Consider the following 16,372-nt stretch of genomic DNA (forward strand, 5'->3'; position numbering starts at 1 on the left):
GCAGGCTGCAGCCACATCCCTCTGACCCTCTGGAGCTCTGAGAGGATCCGAGAGAATACAGTGTTGCCATCCAGGTCTGTGTGGCAGCAGATGCTCTCCCTCACCCAGAAGTCCGTTTGAGTGGTAGCTTTGCGCCCACGTCCTGAAAATGTCCCCACCTTCATTAAAAAAGACCCAGAGCAGTCACCAACTCTTCACTACCCCATGTTGGGGCTCATAAAACAATGCCGCAAAATGCAGGTCTCAGCAGTGGCCTTGGAAGCAAACTTCTCTCTGTGACCTTCTCCTGCCCTCCTGTCTCAGTCCCATCCTTCCCGGAGGCCTCAGAGAAACTAGAAGCCCTCCTCCCCTTGGCTGGTCCTAGAAACCAGAACCCTTTTCTCCAAAGCCAGCCATAAAACCTAAAAATAGGACTTTAACTTTCCCTCTGCCTTTCTATGTAAAAACTGGCCATAAAGAAATTCCCTGACCTACCTTGTTGGACTGTAGATCCTAAAAACCCCATTCCAGAGAGGGTCCTACCTCACACCCAGAAGGAAGGAGCGCTGCTCAGAGAGGCCAAGAAGAATCTAGACAGACAGGCCTGGCTGGGTTTCCACACTCAGTCCACCAGCTTTAGATCAAGTCCTTTTTGTCCAACTTTGTTTCTGCATGCTGTCCATGCTTTGCTGAACCTAAGCATAAAAATGGATAGTTACCCCTGTATCTTCGGGCCTTCATTCTGAAGGCTCCTATTTGTACACATTAATTTGCATACCTTTTCTCCTGTTAATCTGCCTTTTGTAAATTTATTTTCCAGTGAAACTTCAGGGGACCCCTTGGCCCCTACACCCCATACACTTGCACACAGGCACATACTCACCCCCACCTGTGTAGTACACAGTGGACAGAAATAAGGTGGGATGCAGAGGCGCAAATGCAAAATTGTATTTCTATCTGGTGGATCAGTGGAAGGGAAGGTTTGCGTTTAACAAGGATGTGTCTGTGCCTTTCTCAGTTTCAGGAGCAAGTGAACCATCTGGGAATCTCATGAATGTGAAGACTTTGGCCCTGTGGGTCTGGGGCAGGGGGTGTGAGTCACTGTCTTCACTGTGGCTCAGAGTCTGTGATGTGGAGAACTGATGGTGGGGTCGATCGTCTCTCTGGGGAGCAAAGTTTGGTGTCACCATCATCTCTTAAAGCTGCAGTGTGCTGGCTGAGCAGGGGTCTGTGTTTTAGGGGGTTGGAGTCATTGGTAATTAGTTTCCACCTTCTTCATCTCTTTTTTTTTTTTTTTTTTTTTTTTTTTTTTTTTGAGACAGAGTCTCTCTGTTGCCTAGGCTGGAGTGCAGTGGCACAATCTCGGCTCACTACAACCTCCTTCCCCCGGGTTCAAGCGATTCTCCTCCCTCAGCCTCCCCAGTAGCTGGGACTACAGGCATGTGCCACCACACCCAGCTAATTTTTGTATTTTTGGTAGAGACAGAGTTTCACCATATTGGCCAGACTGGTCTCAAACTCCTGGCCTCAAATGATCTGCCTGCCTCAGCCTCTCAAAGTGCCGGGTTTACAGGTGTGAGCCACCGCACCTGGCCCTTCTTCATCTCTTATGTTTCCAAGGGCCTAGCCTTCATTGTTGCCAGTATTTTCCCATAGATCTAGTGTTGGTCAACGTTGTTCAGTCACTTCCAGGATTTACTGAGACCAGCAGCTCCCCCTGTGCACTCACTGCCTTCCTTATGGCCATGACATGGCCCCCAGACAGGGGGCCAAGCCTCTCTAAAGCATCTGTGAAAAGAAGGCAACAGAGTGTATGTGAGCATGGTGGGTGTCAATGACTCCCAAATCACCCTAAGGCTGAGATGTCCTATGACAAACCTTGCTACCCACATGAACTCCCCTAAAAACATCTATCTGCTCTTAAAATAGCCATGGGCATGGCATTTCATTGTCCATAGACTTCTCGGCAGCCTGGAGTTTCACTTCCACCCAAGCCATATGTGTCCTCGTCTCTTGGCTGCCACACCAAGGCAGACTCTGTCTCAGGGAGAAACCCAGGGGGTGGGGTGTGAAGAAATGTTCCCACGTCAGGCCCTGCTGTAGGAATAAAGGTGGATCTCTTCTGCTTTTCAGAACAGATCTCTGCAAAAGCTAATCATCCCTTAAACACTATTAACAACTGCAGGACACAACCTATTGTGTCTGAAAACTGTGAAGGGTAAATCACACTTTCTAAACACAAAGTACTTTCCCCTAAGCACAACTGGGCCCACAGGGCAGTGGCTCATGCTTGTAATCTCAGCACTTTGGGAGGCTGAGGCAGGAGGATCACTTGAGGCTGGGATTTCGAGATCAGCTTGAGCAACATAGCAAGATCCAGTCTTGACAAGAAATTTTCTTTTGAAATTAGCCAGGCATGGTGGTGCACACCTGTAGTCCCAGCTACTAGGGAAGCTGAGGTGGGAGGACCCTTTGAGCCCAGGAGTTCAAGGCTGCAGTGAGCTATGATTGCACCACAGCACTCCAGCTTGCATAGAGCAAGATCCAGACTCTTTGTAAAATTTTTTGGAACGTATGCTATTATTTAGTGCTATAAATTTTCCTCTAAACACTGCTTTAGCTGTGACCTACAGATTCTTGTATGTTGTGCCTTTGTTCTCATGGGTTTCAAAGGACTTATTTATTTCTGCCTTAATTTCATTATTTACCCAGTAGTCATTTACAAGCAGGTTGTTTAGTTGCCATGTAGTTGTGCAGTTTTGAGTGAGTTTCTTAATCCTGAGTTCTAATTTGATTGCACTGTGGTCTGAGAGACTGTTTGTTATGATTTCCATTCTTTTGCATTTGCGAAGTGTTTTACTTCCAATTATGTGGTCAATTTTAGAATAAGTGTGATGTGGTGTTGAGAAGAATGTATATTCTGCTGATTTGGGGTGGAGAGTTCTGTAGATGTCTATCAGGTCTGCTTGGTCCAGGGCTGAGTTCAAGTCCTGAATATCCTTGTTTATATTATGTTTTGTTGATCTGTCTAATATTGACAGTGGGGTGTTAAAGTCTCCCACTATTATTGTATGGGAGTCTAAGTCTCTTTGTAGGTCTCTAAGAACTTGCTTTATGATTCTGGGTGCTCCTTTATTGGGCGCATATATATTTAGGATAGTTAGCTCTTCTTGTTGAATTGATCCCTTTATCATTATGTAATGCCCTTCTTTGTCCTTTTTGAGCTTTGTTGGTTTAAAGTCTGTTTTATCAGAGACTAGGATTGCAACTCCTGCTGTTTTTTTTTTTTGCTTTCCATTTGCTTGGTAAATATTCCTCCATCCTTTTATTTCGAGCCTACGTGTGTCTTTGCATGTGAGATGGGTATCCTGAATACAGCACACTGATTGGTCTTGACTCTTTATCCAATTTGCTAGTCTGTGTCTTTTTATTAGGACATTTAGCCCATTTACATATAAGGCTAATATTGTTATGTGTGAATTTGATCCTGTCATTATGATGCTACATGGTTATTTTGCCAGTTAGTTGATGCAGTTTCTTTGTGGTGTCAATGGTCTTTACAATTTGCTATGTTTCTGCAGTGGCTGGTACCAGTTTTTCCTTTCCATATTTAGTGCTTCCTTCAAGAGCTCTCATAAGGCAGGTCTGCTGGTGACAAAATCTCTCAATATTTGCTTGTCTGTGTTTTATTTCTTCTTCACTTATGAAGCTTAGTTTGACTGGATATGAAATTCTGGGTTGAAAATTATTTTCTTTAAGAATGTTGAATATTGGCCCCTACTCTCTTCTGGCTTGTAGTGTTTCGGCAGAGAGATCCACTGTTAGTCTGATGGGCTTCCCTTTGTGGGTAACCTGACCTTTCTCTCTGGCTGCCCTTAACATTTTTTCCTTCATTTCAACCTTAGTGAATCTGATGATTATGTATCTTGGGGTTGCTCTTCTCAAGGAGTATCTTTGTGGTGTTCTCTGTATTTCCGGAATTTGAATGTTGGCTTGTCTTGCGAGGTTGGGGAGTTTCTCCTGGATAATAACCTGAAGAGTGTTTTCCAACTTGGTTCCATTTTACTCGTCATTTTCAAGTACACCCTTCAAATGTAAGTTAGGTCTTTTCACACAGTCCCATATTTCTTGGAGTCTTGTTCGTTCCTTTTCATTCTTTTTTCTCTAATCTTGTCTTCACACTTCATTTCACTAAGTTGATCTTCAATCTCTGATATCCTTTCTTCTGCTTGATCGATTCAGCTATTGACACTTGTTTATGCTTCACGAAATTCTCGTGCTGTGTTTTTCAGCTCCATCAGGTCATTTATGTTCTTCTCTAAACTGGTTATTTTAGTTAGCAATTCCTTTAACCTTTTTTCAAGGTTCTTTACTTCCTTCCATTGGGTTAGAACGTGCTCCTTTAGCTCAGAGGAGTTTGTTATTACCCACTTTCTGAAACCTACTTTTGTCAATTCGTCAAACTCATTCTCCGTCCAGTTTGGTTCCCTTGCTGATGAGGAGTTGTGATCCTTTGGAGAAGAGGCGTTCTGGTTTTTGGAATTTTCAGCCTTTTCCCACTGGTTTTTCCTCATCTCTGTGGATTTATCTACCTTTAGTCTTTGATGGGGGTGACCTTCAGACCAGCAGGGTTTTTGTGTGGACGTCCTTTTTGTTGATGTTGATGCTATTCCTTTCTGTTTGTTAGTTTTTCTTCTAACAGTCAGGCCTCTCTGCTGCAGGTCTCCTGGAGTTTGCTGGAGGTTCGCTCCAGACCCTGTTTGCCTGGGTATCGCCAGTGGAAGCTGCCGAACAGCAAAGATTGCTGCCTGTTCCTTCTTCTGGAAGCTTCATCCCAGAGGGGCACCCACCAGATGCCAGCTGGAGCTCTCCTGTATGAGGTGTCTGTCAACTCCTACTGGGAGGTATCTCCCAGTCAGAAGGCACGGGGGTCAGGGACCCACTTAAGGAGGCAGTCTGACCCTTAGCAGAGCTTGAGCACTGTGCTGGGAGATCCACTGTTCTCTTCAGTGTCAGCAGGCAGGAATGCTGAAGCTGTTCCCACAGCCGCCCCTTCCCCCAGGTGCTCTGTCTCAGGGAGATGGGAGTTTTATATGTAGGCCCCTGACTTAGGCTGCTGCCTTTCTATCAGAGATGCCCTGCCCAGAGAGGAGGAATCCAGTGAAGCAGTCTGGCTGAAGCAGCTTTGCAGCCAGTGAACTCTGCCCAGTCTGAACTTCCCAGCAGCTTTGTTTACATTGTGAGGGGCATGTAAACTATCAAGCCTAAGTAGTGGTGGATGCCCCTCCCCCAACCAAGTTCGAGTGTCCTAGGTGGACTTCAGACTGCTGTGCTGGCAGCGAGAATTTCAAGCCAGTGGATCTTAACTAGCTGGGCTCCATGAGGATGGTATCCACTGATCTAGGCCACTTGGCTCCCTGGCTTCAGCCCTCTTTCCAGCGGAGTGAACGGTTCTGTCTTGCTGGCATTCCAGAAGCCACTGGGGTATGAAAAAAAAACTTCTGCAGCTAGCTCAGTGTCTACCCAACCGGCCGCCCAGTTTTGTGCTTGAAACCCAGGGTCCTGGTGGTATAGATACCTGAGGGAATCTCCTGGTCTGCGGGTTGCAAAGACCATGGGAAAAGCATAGAATCCGGGCCAGAACGCACGGTTCCTCACGGCACAGTCCCTCACAGCTTCCCTTGGCTAGGGGAGGAAGTTCCCCAACCTCTTGAGCTTCCTGGGTGAGGCAATGCCCCACCCTGCTTCTGCTCGCCCTCCATGGGCTGCACCCACTGTCTAACCAGTCCCAATGAGATGAGCTGGATACCTCAGTTGGAAATGCAGAAATCACCTGCCTTTTGCGTTGATCCCACTGGGAGCTGCAGACTGGAGCTGTTCCTATTCAGTCATCTTGCCAGCCACCCAAGAAGATCCTTTTTGAGGCAAAGTTTAGCACCTCTGTCCCAGCTCCTTCCTTAGAGAATTCTGAATGTGGGTTCCACTGAAAGAACAACACAGCATCAAGAGACATCTGACCTCTGGTCATTTGGATTCTTCAACCCCCTGTTACTTTCTGTGGATGAAAATCAAAACTTCTGCTGTACTGTTCTCAGAGCCAAAGCCTGAGGTGAAACTCCTCCCCTCTGATTTTTTGAGCATGGAATATAAACAAAATAATTAGCGACTCAAGAGGCATTACAGGCCGGGCGCGGTGGCTCAAGCCTGTAATCCCAGCACTTTGGGAGGCCGAGACGGGCGGATCACGAGGTCAGGAGATAGAGACCATCCTGGCGAACACGGTGAAACCCCGTCTCTACTAAAAAATACAAAAAACTAGCCGGGCGAGGTGGTGGGCGCCTGTAGTCCCAGCTACTCGGGAGGCTGAGGCGGGAGAATGGCGTAAACCCGGGAGGCGGAGCTTGCAGTGAGCTGAGATCCGGCCACTGCACTCCAGCCTGGGCGACAGAGCGAGACTCTGTCTCAAAAAAAAAGAGGCATTGCAAACATTAACTAACATGCAACCTTGCAAAACAGGGAAGGTTCTTATTTGTAAATGCCAATCACTACACAGAAAATCTCTAAGGATTTATATCCTAGGCAACAGAAAATTGCTCTGTAAAAGAACTCTTCCCACATGTTTTACTAAATTTGCAATATTTGAGTTTGCATTTAAATAAATACAGAGTTTCCTACCTCTCTCTCAAGTGTCTGTTCTGTAAATCCATGCTCTTTTCTCCATGCCACTCCAGGAATAGGCAGGAAGAACCCAATCTCACCACGGGGACCACAGACTGATCCCTTACTTTAGAGGAGCAGAAAACGTAGTATCAAGGACACCTTCAGGATGTAGACGCGAAGGTGACTGCTGGAATCATCTAAGAGGAGGGAGTTTTAAGCAAAACTTTGCTGCCCTGCAAATCTGAAAATGACATTGTTGACCTAGAATCAATAGTATACACATTCAAGGAATTTGTTCTCCATAATAAGGACCATTTCTGTGTTGACACATACCTCTTCTAGTTTAAAGAATAATCAATGGAATAAATTTGAGATATCAGACTGTATTTTTGCACCCATGGAACAAATTATTATTTTCTTCCATTGGGGTTTGAATTTGTGACTTTGGACACCTTGACTATTAAAGGCAAGTGATATAAAGCTGAAATGAATATTACTAAAGTGAGAGCATCCCAGGAGTCACCACCTGGGACCTCTGCTTGGGTCTCCACCAAAGCCAGAACATCCCAGGCATCACCACCTGGGACTTCTGCTTAGAGCTCCATGTGTTGTTGCTACTCAGATACTTGGACAGTGACTTGGCAAACCAAAGGCCAGGAAAAAGAGGCTCTAAGAGCTGAGGCTAAAATGCTGAGACCTTTATCTGACCTGGCCATGGAAAGCTCCGACATGGCAGAAAAATTCAGCACTTGCATAGACAATGCATGAGCTAGCTCCACAGTCTGAATCTGAGCCTGCGCTCTGCCATTTTGTAATATGGACTTGCCAGGAAGATGTTCAAGAACATCATGGAACCTATTTGGATTCCAGGCCTTGGCTACCTCCTGTCCTTGCAAAACAAGTTCTTCACATGGTCTAGCCCCGCTAGCCTGGACACTGGAGTCTGGGGCCAGAGTCCCAGGTTATCATAAAGTGGCATATGGCACTGATGATTCCTCACACAGAAGGTGCCAGTTAAACAATGCCTTAAACAGTGTGTAGGATTTGAACAAATTCCATGGCTATGGGTTCAAGGGCAGTCTAGTAACACAGAAACTTGCCATAAACTCTATTTGCCTTCTTCAGTTTTTCAACCCAATTTTGCAGGCACTCTGTGGTCCTTTGTAGATCATGTATCCTTGGAGACGTTTTGAGACATTAATGATCTCTTTGATGGAATCCATGATGGTTTTTGTGCTAAATCCCATCTTCAGTAGACAATGCCACGTAATGTTCTTTCTAAAAAAAAGAGAGAGAGAGAGAGAGAGAACAACTTGGATTTACAATGTAGACACTATTCGTATTCATTTTTTCCTGTGCTGTTAACATTTTTGAAAAAAGTAGCCTTTTGTTTAATTTTAGCTTAATTTGTTTTTAATAAATGTGTATCATTGTCCAGATTGTACTCATCATTAAGGAATGAGAAAAGAGCAATAGTTGACTCTATTAGGTCAAAGTTTGGTAAAAATGTTTATAATAAAAGACAGATGACTTAACAAAAAATGAACAACGGTCATCTCAGACTTAAACAAAAAAGACATAATAAAATAAAAGAATAATTTAAAAACCTTTCAAGAATCAATTCTGGGCCATCTTAGCCAATGAGTATTTTTACAGATAGGGACGGTCAGTGATCGCAGTAATGAGAAGTTGCCAAAAGCAAATGGGAAGCCTGTTGGTGTAGCAGAAAGTGTGAATTGTATTCTACAATCTTGCTTTCTTGTCTTTTGATAAAACCGCTCCATTTTCCATTCCCAAGTCCATTCACCAGCCTCAGGACCTCTGAACTTCAGACATCCAGATGTGGACCTCAAAGCAACTGTTCACATTAATAGAATCCTTGCTTCTTAAAAAACCCAAGCAACTCAAAGCAGATACCATATACACAGAAATCAAGGAGCATGTGCAGAGGATAAAACATTTTGGGGCAAGAAACAAAGATTGGTGGCTGAGGGTTGTTTCTAAATTAAAATTATGTTAATTAATACCCTTCCTCCTTCCTTTCTTTCCTTCCTTCCTTCCTTCCTTCCTTCCTTCCTTCCTTCCTTCCTTCCTTCCTTTCTCTTTCTTTCTTTCTTCTCTTTCTTTCTTCTCTTTCTTTTATTTCTTTCTCTCTCTCTCTCTCTCTCTCTCTCTTTCTTTCCTTCCTTCTTTCTTCCTTTGTTCCTTTCCTTCCTCTTTCTTTCTTTTTCTCTGAGACAGGGTCATGTTTTGTTACCCAGGCTAGAGTGCAGTGGTACAATCATGGCTCACTGCAGCCTCAACCTCCTAGGCTAAAGTGATCCTTCCACCTTAGCCTCTGCAGGAGCTGAGACTACAGGCATATGTCACCATACCTAGCTAATGTTTTAAATATTTTGTAGAGAAGGGGTCTTGCTCTGTTGCCCAGGCTGGTCTTGAATTCCTGGGCTCAAGAGATGCTCTCGCCTTAGCCTCCCAAATTGCTGAGATTACAGGCATGAGCCACAGCGCCTGGCCTCCTTTTATCATATTAACTTCCTCCTTTGTTGTTGATCATTAGCACCTCCAATGGTAGTTCTATTATCAGTTTCGCAGCACTCAAGGTGCATTACAGCTGGCCCCCTGTATCCATGGGTTTTGCATCTGAGGATTCAACCAACTATGGATGAAAATTAAAAACAAAAACAAAACAAAACAAACAAACAACAACAACAACAAAAGAACCACAAGCCTGATTATATCTGTACTGAACACGTATGTCCTTTTTTTCTTGTCATTATTCTCTAAACAAGACAGTAGAGCAACTATTACATACTATTTACATTGTATGAGGTATTCTAAGTAATATAAAGATGATCTGAAATATATGGGAGGATTGTGTAGTTCATATACAAGTACCGTGACATTTTATAACAGGGAATTGGGCATCCGTGGATTTTGGTATCCACAGGGTTCCTGGAGCCAATCCCCCATGGATACCAGGGGAAAACTGCACTCTCTCCTTTGCATGGTGCTTTATTTCCCACTAGAAAAAGCCTGAAAAACAGACGCTGTGTGATACTCATCTCCACATCACCCACACAACCCAGCATGAGACCAACAAAAGCTCAAGGCTCCATAAATTGATGTTGAATTGGATTGAAGGTGAGCTTCAGCATCAGCTAAATTCAAATCTTCACCCAAATCCTACGTGGCGCAGAAATATTGACAGATAAGATGATGTGATGTCTGGGAATTACTTCAGGTCGGGGGTAACTGAAACGAGACTGGTCAGCAGTTGAGAACTGTTGAAGCTGAGTTACATCATGTTCATTGCCATTATTTTCTCTATGTTGTATATGTTTCCGTTTTTTAATTTAAAAAGGTTAGGAAGAAACCCCAATGTTTTAAAATTGGCAGGTGTTTAATAAAACTTTCTCTATATACTTATTGCTGTGGCTTATCCACTAATAAGTGTTTCTCACTGTGGTTATTCCCATATTCTTGAATCAGCCGACATAGCACTTTTAGTGCCACTGTTAGTATAAAAAAATATTAAAAGTTTCATCAGAGAGTCTCACTTGAAAAATGCCCTCTGTTCTAAGAGCTAGAAATAATTACAAAGCCATTTTTTAACCTATAAATCCCAACCCCGATTTAAAAGTTATTGTTCATTTTCCCTATGTTTTAAGGGAAAAGTAACCTCAGCCCCATCATTTCATATATTTTACTTACTGAGTCATTTTAGAAATCATCTATTCCAGTCCAAAATTTTAGAGATGTGAAAATTGAGGTCAAGAAACATTTTTGCCTTTCCCCAAATTGTAGAGTCAATTGGAAAAAAGGCAAGGATTGGATACAGATCTTCAGATTAGGATTTTAAAATTCATGTATTCATTTTACAAGAGTTTGGCACACATCTGCTATATGCCAGGCAGAATAAACAATGTAGCCAAAGTCCAGGCCTTCATGGTGCCTGGCAATTCTGTTCCTAGGATTACACCCAAAAGAAATTAGGAGTTACAGACACATACACACATCCCCAAGAAAAATTAGAACTTATGGATACACACACATACACACACACACATGCATATACCCAAGAGAAATGAGAACTTATGGACACACACACACACACACACAAATACACACATACACACAAGCATATATCCAAGAGAAATGAGAACTTATGGAGCCACACACACACACAATGTGTACACAGGTGTTCATAGTGTAACTGCCTAATGTGTTCCTCCTGCCCCCTGCAAATATAAAATAAACTCACCCAGACATGGCATTGCAGTAAAGAAAGAGCTTAATTGGCATGAGGTCATCCATGCCACTTGGGAGACAGAATTATTACTCAAATCAATATCCCTGAAGGCTTGGAGGTTGGAGGTTTTTCTAAGATAGTTTGGTGGGCAGGGACTAGTGTAGGGGGCATACTGTTGGTTGGGGATGCCATCATAGGGGTGTGGTAAATGGTTCTCATGCACTGAGTCCACTTCTGAGTGGGAGCTACAAGACTGGTTGAGTCACGGGTCCAGGTGGGGCCATCTGATGGTCAGAAATGCAAAATCCTGAAAAGACATCTCAAAAGGACAATCTTAGGTTCTGCCATAGTGATGTTATCTGCAGGAGTAATTGGGGAAGTTGCAAATCTTGCAACCTCCAGAATAATGCTTGCTAATTATTTAGAATTCAAGCCTCTCTCATCCTTCTAACTTGGTGGCTTTTCATCAGTTTTCCAAAAACAGTTTAGTTTGGGGGAAGGGCTATTATCATTTAAACTATAAGCTAAATTTGTCCCAAAGTTAGCTTGGCCCATGCCCAGGAATGAGCAAAGATGGCCAACCTGTGAGGATACAAGCAGGAGAGTCAGCCATGTCAGATTTCTCTCACTGTCATACTTTTGCAAAGGTGGTATTATTCATAATAGCCAAGAGGTGGAAACAACACACATGTCCATTGCCTGGCAAAAGGATAAACAAAATGCGGTCCATCCATACAATGCAATATGATCCAGCCATAAAAAGGAATGATGTTCTGATACACTGGCAACATGGTGGAACTTTGAAAACACGAAGCTCAGTGAAAGAAGCCAGGCACAAAAGGTCATGTAACTGCCCAAAGGGTTCACCTTGTCCGCTGCCTAGACATAGCAGATTTATCAAGACAGAGGAATTGTAATAGAGAAAGAGTAATTCATGCAAAGCTGGCTGTGCGGGAGACCGGAGTTTTATTATTATTCAAATCAGCTTCCCCAAGACCTTGGGGATCAGAGTTTTTAAGGATAATTTGGTGGGTAGGCGGCCAGTGAATCGGGAGTGTTGATTGATTGACTTGGGGATGAAATCATAGGTAGCGAAGCTGTTCTCTTCTGCTGAGTCAGTTCCTAGGTGGGGGCCACAGAACTGGTTGGCAGGTCCAGGTGGGGCCATCTGGTTGTTACAAATGCAAAAACATGAAAAAAAAAACATCTCAAAATGTTGGTCTTAGGCTCACAATAGTGATGTTACCTTCAAGAGTAATTGGGGAAGTTGCAAATTTTATGATCTCTGGAATAATGGTTGGTAATATTTAGAACTCCAGCCCCTTTCATCTTGACTTGTTGGCTGGTGGCCTTTCATTTGTTTTACAAGAACAGTTCAGCCTTTCTGGAAAGGCTATTATTTAAACTATATATTAAATTCCTTCCCAAAGCCAGGTCAGCCTACGCCCAGTAATGAACAAGGGCAGTTTAGAGGTTATGAGGCAGGAAAATAGAGTCTGGAGGCAAGAAACAGAAGGCCAATTCACACTTCAGCCATGACAGGAAATATCCTCTCCATAGGGCGTAGGCCAAGTAAATAACTTTGTAACTTTACTTCATCCTCTTCATTTACATAGGGCGTACCCCAAGTAACCAATGGAATTGTCTAGAGGGTATTTAAACTCCCCAAAATTCTGTAACGGGGCCCTTGATCCCCTATGCTCGGGCCCACTCCCACACTGTGGAGTGTACTTTTGTTTTCAATAAAGCCCTTTATTCCTTCCTTGCTTTGTGTGTGCGTTTTGTCCAATTCTTTGTTCAAGACGCCAAGAACCTGGACACCCACTGGTGAGTTAGAAACAAGATGATATCAGCTAGGTCTGATGTCTTTCACTGTCATAATTTTCTCAGTTATGATTTTTGCAAAGGCAGCTTCAGTCACAGGTTGTATGATTCCATTTATTTGAAGTGTCCAGAATAGGCAAATCTATCAAGACAGAAAGACAGACTACTGGCTGCCAGGGTTTGGAGGCGGGAAGGAAAAGAGGGAGTTAATGAGTATGGGGTTTCTTTGGGGCAGTGATGAAAGTGATCTAAAATGCACTGGGCTGATGTTCGCCCAAACCCGTGAATAGACTAAGAGGCATTCAATTGTACACATGAAATGGGCAAATTGGGTAGTATGTGAATGACATGTCAATATAGGTGTTCTATTTTTTAAGGAAAAATATAGAGTGCCATAAGTGCGATACAAAAAAATTAAATGGGGAGGAGATCGGGGAGTGGAGGTGGGTTAAATTTTAGTTCAATGTCTTCCCAACATTCCCTAAATTCCTATAAATTAGTAAATCTTAAAAGATTCCTTGAATCAGGAGTTAAGTAATGCCACACCCAGAGCCAGCCACCACCCTCCTGGTACATTAATTAGATAGTACTACATCAGTGCAGGTTTTAAAACCATTCAAATGCTTTGTGATTCCAGGAAATTCAGAGTGTACACGGGAGAATACTGCCTCTGAATCCATGGAAAATCCTGCCTTCAGAACCATAATTTTATCTAAGGATTCACACAATTTGGGTTTCACACTATTTGCACAATCAGGGGCTGTGCTTTGCAAATAAACATAATGCCAGAAACACCTGAACCAAAATTAGGTGATTCAATACCAACTGGCCCACTGAAAGCATAGAGTTAAGAAATCAGTGCCTGAGCCATTACGGGGCTGGAGCTTTTAAAAATGAACGAACTTGATATTTTTGCAAGTTTTATTATGGAAAAGTGCTTTGGGGTTGGTCAAAAGCCTTCAGAAATCGTTCTACAGCCTGGCTGTTCCCAGACCAAACTGAGGGTCAGGCTGCTTATTCTAGAGGACCAATGAATAAGATGCAGATGACCTGGGAAAGAAGGGAGTTTGTACTTCTGCAGCCAGTTACAGGGAGGAGGCCTGGAAATTATCGCCAGATCAATTCAAAATTACAAAGTTTTCCAGAGCTTATATACCTTCTAAGCTATATATCTACATGTAAAGTGTGCATTCATCTAAAGACATAAGCGATTACTTGTAACTAAGATTTGAGTCCTGAAGACCTTCCTCTGGAGCCTCAGTAAGCTGACTTAATCTAGATGGGTCCAAGTGCTGGGGTGATTACCTTTATCTTGTGTCCTGCTAAATCATGGAGGTTTGGGGAGTTCCTTTAGTCCCCATTAAAGCTTGTTTATGGAAACTTAGGACATTTCTTCAGACCCCTAATAAAGCTTGTTTAATCCTAAATGGGTCCCGCTAAGAATTCCTTTGTTAAAATCGTGTCATGCTTTAAGGCCCAGGAAAGGCCTGAGCAAAACTCTTGGTGGGCTTTTGTTACATTCCAGCCTTTGTATGACAGCACTGGCTCTATCAGCTTTTAATATTTAACTTCACCACTCGGTCAGTGCTGAAACAGTTGTTATGGAGGCCTGTGTTAGTGAGACCTGGCCTGCCACACAGTCCCTCTGGAGGCAGCCTCTTGCCCCGTAATAATTCTCAGTGCCCACCATCCTGGAGGGGTGACTCAGTGGTTCTGTCAGAGGCATGTGAACCAGAGCAACTGCATCTTGAATAGGTTCTTGGTAAAATAAGGTTGAAACTTACTGGGCCGAATTCCCCAACGGTTAAGGCATTCTAAGTCACAGGATGAGATAGGAGGTCGGCACAAGATACAGGTCACAAAGACTTTGCTGATGCAACAGGTTGCAGTAAAGAAGCCAGCCAAATCCCACCAAAAACAAGATGGTGAAGAGAGTGACCTCTGGTCGACTTCAGTGCTATACTCCCACCAGCGCCATGACAGTTTATAAATGCCATGGCAACATTAGGAAGTTATGCTATATGGTCTAAAAAGGGGAGGCATGAATAATCCACCCCTTGTTTAGCATATCATCAAGAAATAACCATAAAAATGGGCAACCAGCAGCCCTCAGGGCTGACCTGTCTATGATCAGAGTAGCCACTCTTTTATTCCTGTACTTTCTTACTAATATTAACTCGCTTTCAGTTTACTCTGCAGATTTGCCCTGAATTCTTTCTTGTGAGAGATCCAAGAGCCCTCTCTTGGGGTCTGGATCTGGATCCCTTTCCTGTAACAACCCTACAAACCGCCCTCAGCAGGACCTTTCACGTTCACTGAAAACTGCATGTGGAGTGCACCTACCACCTCCAACCCTGCACAGCCCAGGGGCTCAGCGCAGGCTCTTCCCAGTTATGCTTTCATTACAGTGAAAAACCACAGCAGATGACAATCACCCCCTCTGGCCACAGAAGTCTGATAAAGGCGGCCCTGTATTTTAACAGAAATGTAATAAATCGTACCCCAAAGAAAGGACACCTTTGAAAGCATTCTAAAGGCTTAACTTGACCGCAAAGTAGAAAACTCAAGAAGTCGCCCAGGGCTCGGGTCTGACATAAACCTTTGTTTTTTGCTATTTCTGTCATTGTGTTTGACTCTGAATTTAGTGTCTGCTCTCTCCCCAGCTTCCAGCGAAACTCGCATCCTGGAGGGCCATCAGCCCCAGGCATCCATGCAATCCACTGCTCAGAAGTGATAAAAAGGAGAAAGTATGAAATATAGTTTTAGAGGTGTCAGAAGAAAATAAATTAGGTTCAGGTTGTGTTTTCTTCTGCATCCGAATATCCCCAAAGCAGAATTTCATTGCCAGTCTCAGACCTGTTAAGTTGCTTCGTGAAAATTAAAAAAGTTTGCATGCAACCCTCCCTCCAGCTGCCAAGACCCCATTTCATCTACCGTCCAGCCGAAATAAAATTAAAGGCTGAGAAGCCTGCTCCGGGGCAGTCACCTCTGATGTGAGAAACCTGAAAAACTGGAAATCACCAGCCAAGAGGAATTATACGTGTGAGCTTCACATAGGTGGGATGTGATGGATGTGGACAGAGCAGCAGAGAGAAAGCCCAGGGAGCATATGCTAAAAAACCTGGGAAAAAAAATGCAAAATCCAGCAGTCTTAGAGGTGGCCTGAGGAAAGAGTTTAGGTTAGAAATATCTGTGCCATAAGAATAATGGGCATCTATATTCCTCCAAGAACATCAGGATAACCAAGGAGCATTAAATACCAAGTTAAGAAGGAAACACAATAAGGAAACCAGCTTACGTTCAGGGAAATTAGAGACTCGGGGTTCATTTTGCAGCAACTGCTGATTGTGTGAATGGAAATGAATTTCCTAACATCACTGAGCTTTAGTTGTCAAGGAGAGGCAGTAATACCTACCTTGCAGGGTTACTGGATTGTTATATATGTGACAGCAACTAAGACGGACTGCTTAATAGCGTACATTGGATATCGTGACCCACAGAAAATGTTCTAAATGGGGGTCGGCAAACTATGCTCATGGGCCAAATGTGGCCCACTGCTCATGTTTATAAATAAAGTTTTATTAAAACACAGTCATGCCCATTCATGACATACTGTCCACGGTATTTTCCTGCTGCAGCTGCAGAATTGAGCCATTG

The 16,372-nt window shown here is 43.5% G+C and overlaps 1 protein-coding gene across 1 annotated transcript in view; it reads right to left on the reverse strand.

Moving 5' to 3' along the window:
• Positions 1–5,816: 5,816 nt before the first annotated feature.
• PUDP (pseudouridine 5'-phosphatase) overlaps positions 5,817–16,372 on the reverse strand; it is a 174,857-nt gene continuing 164,301 nt past the window's right edge. The window contains exons 4-5 of the transcript XR_004058446.1: positions 6,655–7,917; positions 5,817–5,962 (exon numbers count right to left, since the gene is read on the reverse strand). The gene's annotated coding sequence lies outside the window, so the exon portion shown is untranslated. The remainder of the gene's footprint in view (positions 5,963–6,654; positions 7,918–16,372) is intronic.

The sequence above is a fragment of the Rhinopithecus roxellana genome, chromosome 7 (assembly GCF_007565055.1).
Source record: "Rhinopithecus roxellana isolate Shanxi Qingling chromosome 7, ASM756505v1, whole genome shotgun sequence".
In the NCBI taxonomy this organism is placed as follows: domain Eukaryota; kingdom Metazoa; phylum Chordata; class Mammalia; order Primates; family Cercopithecidae; genus Rhinopithecus; species Rhinopithecus roxellana.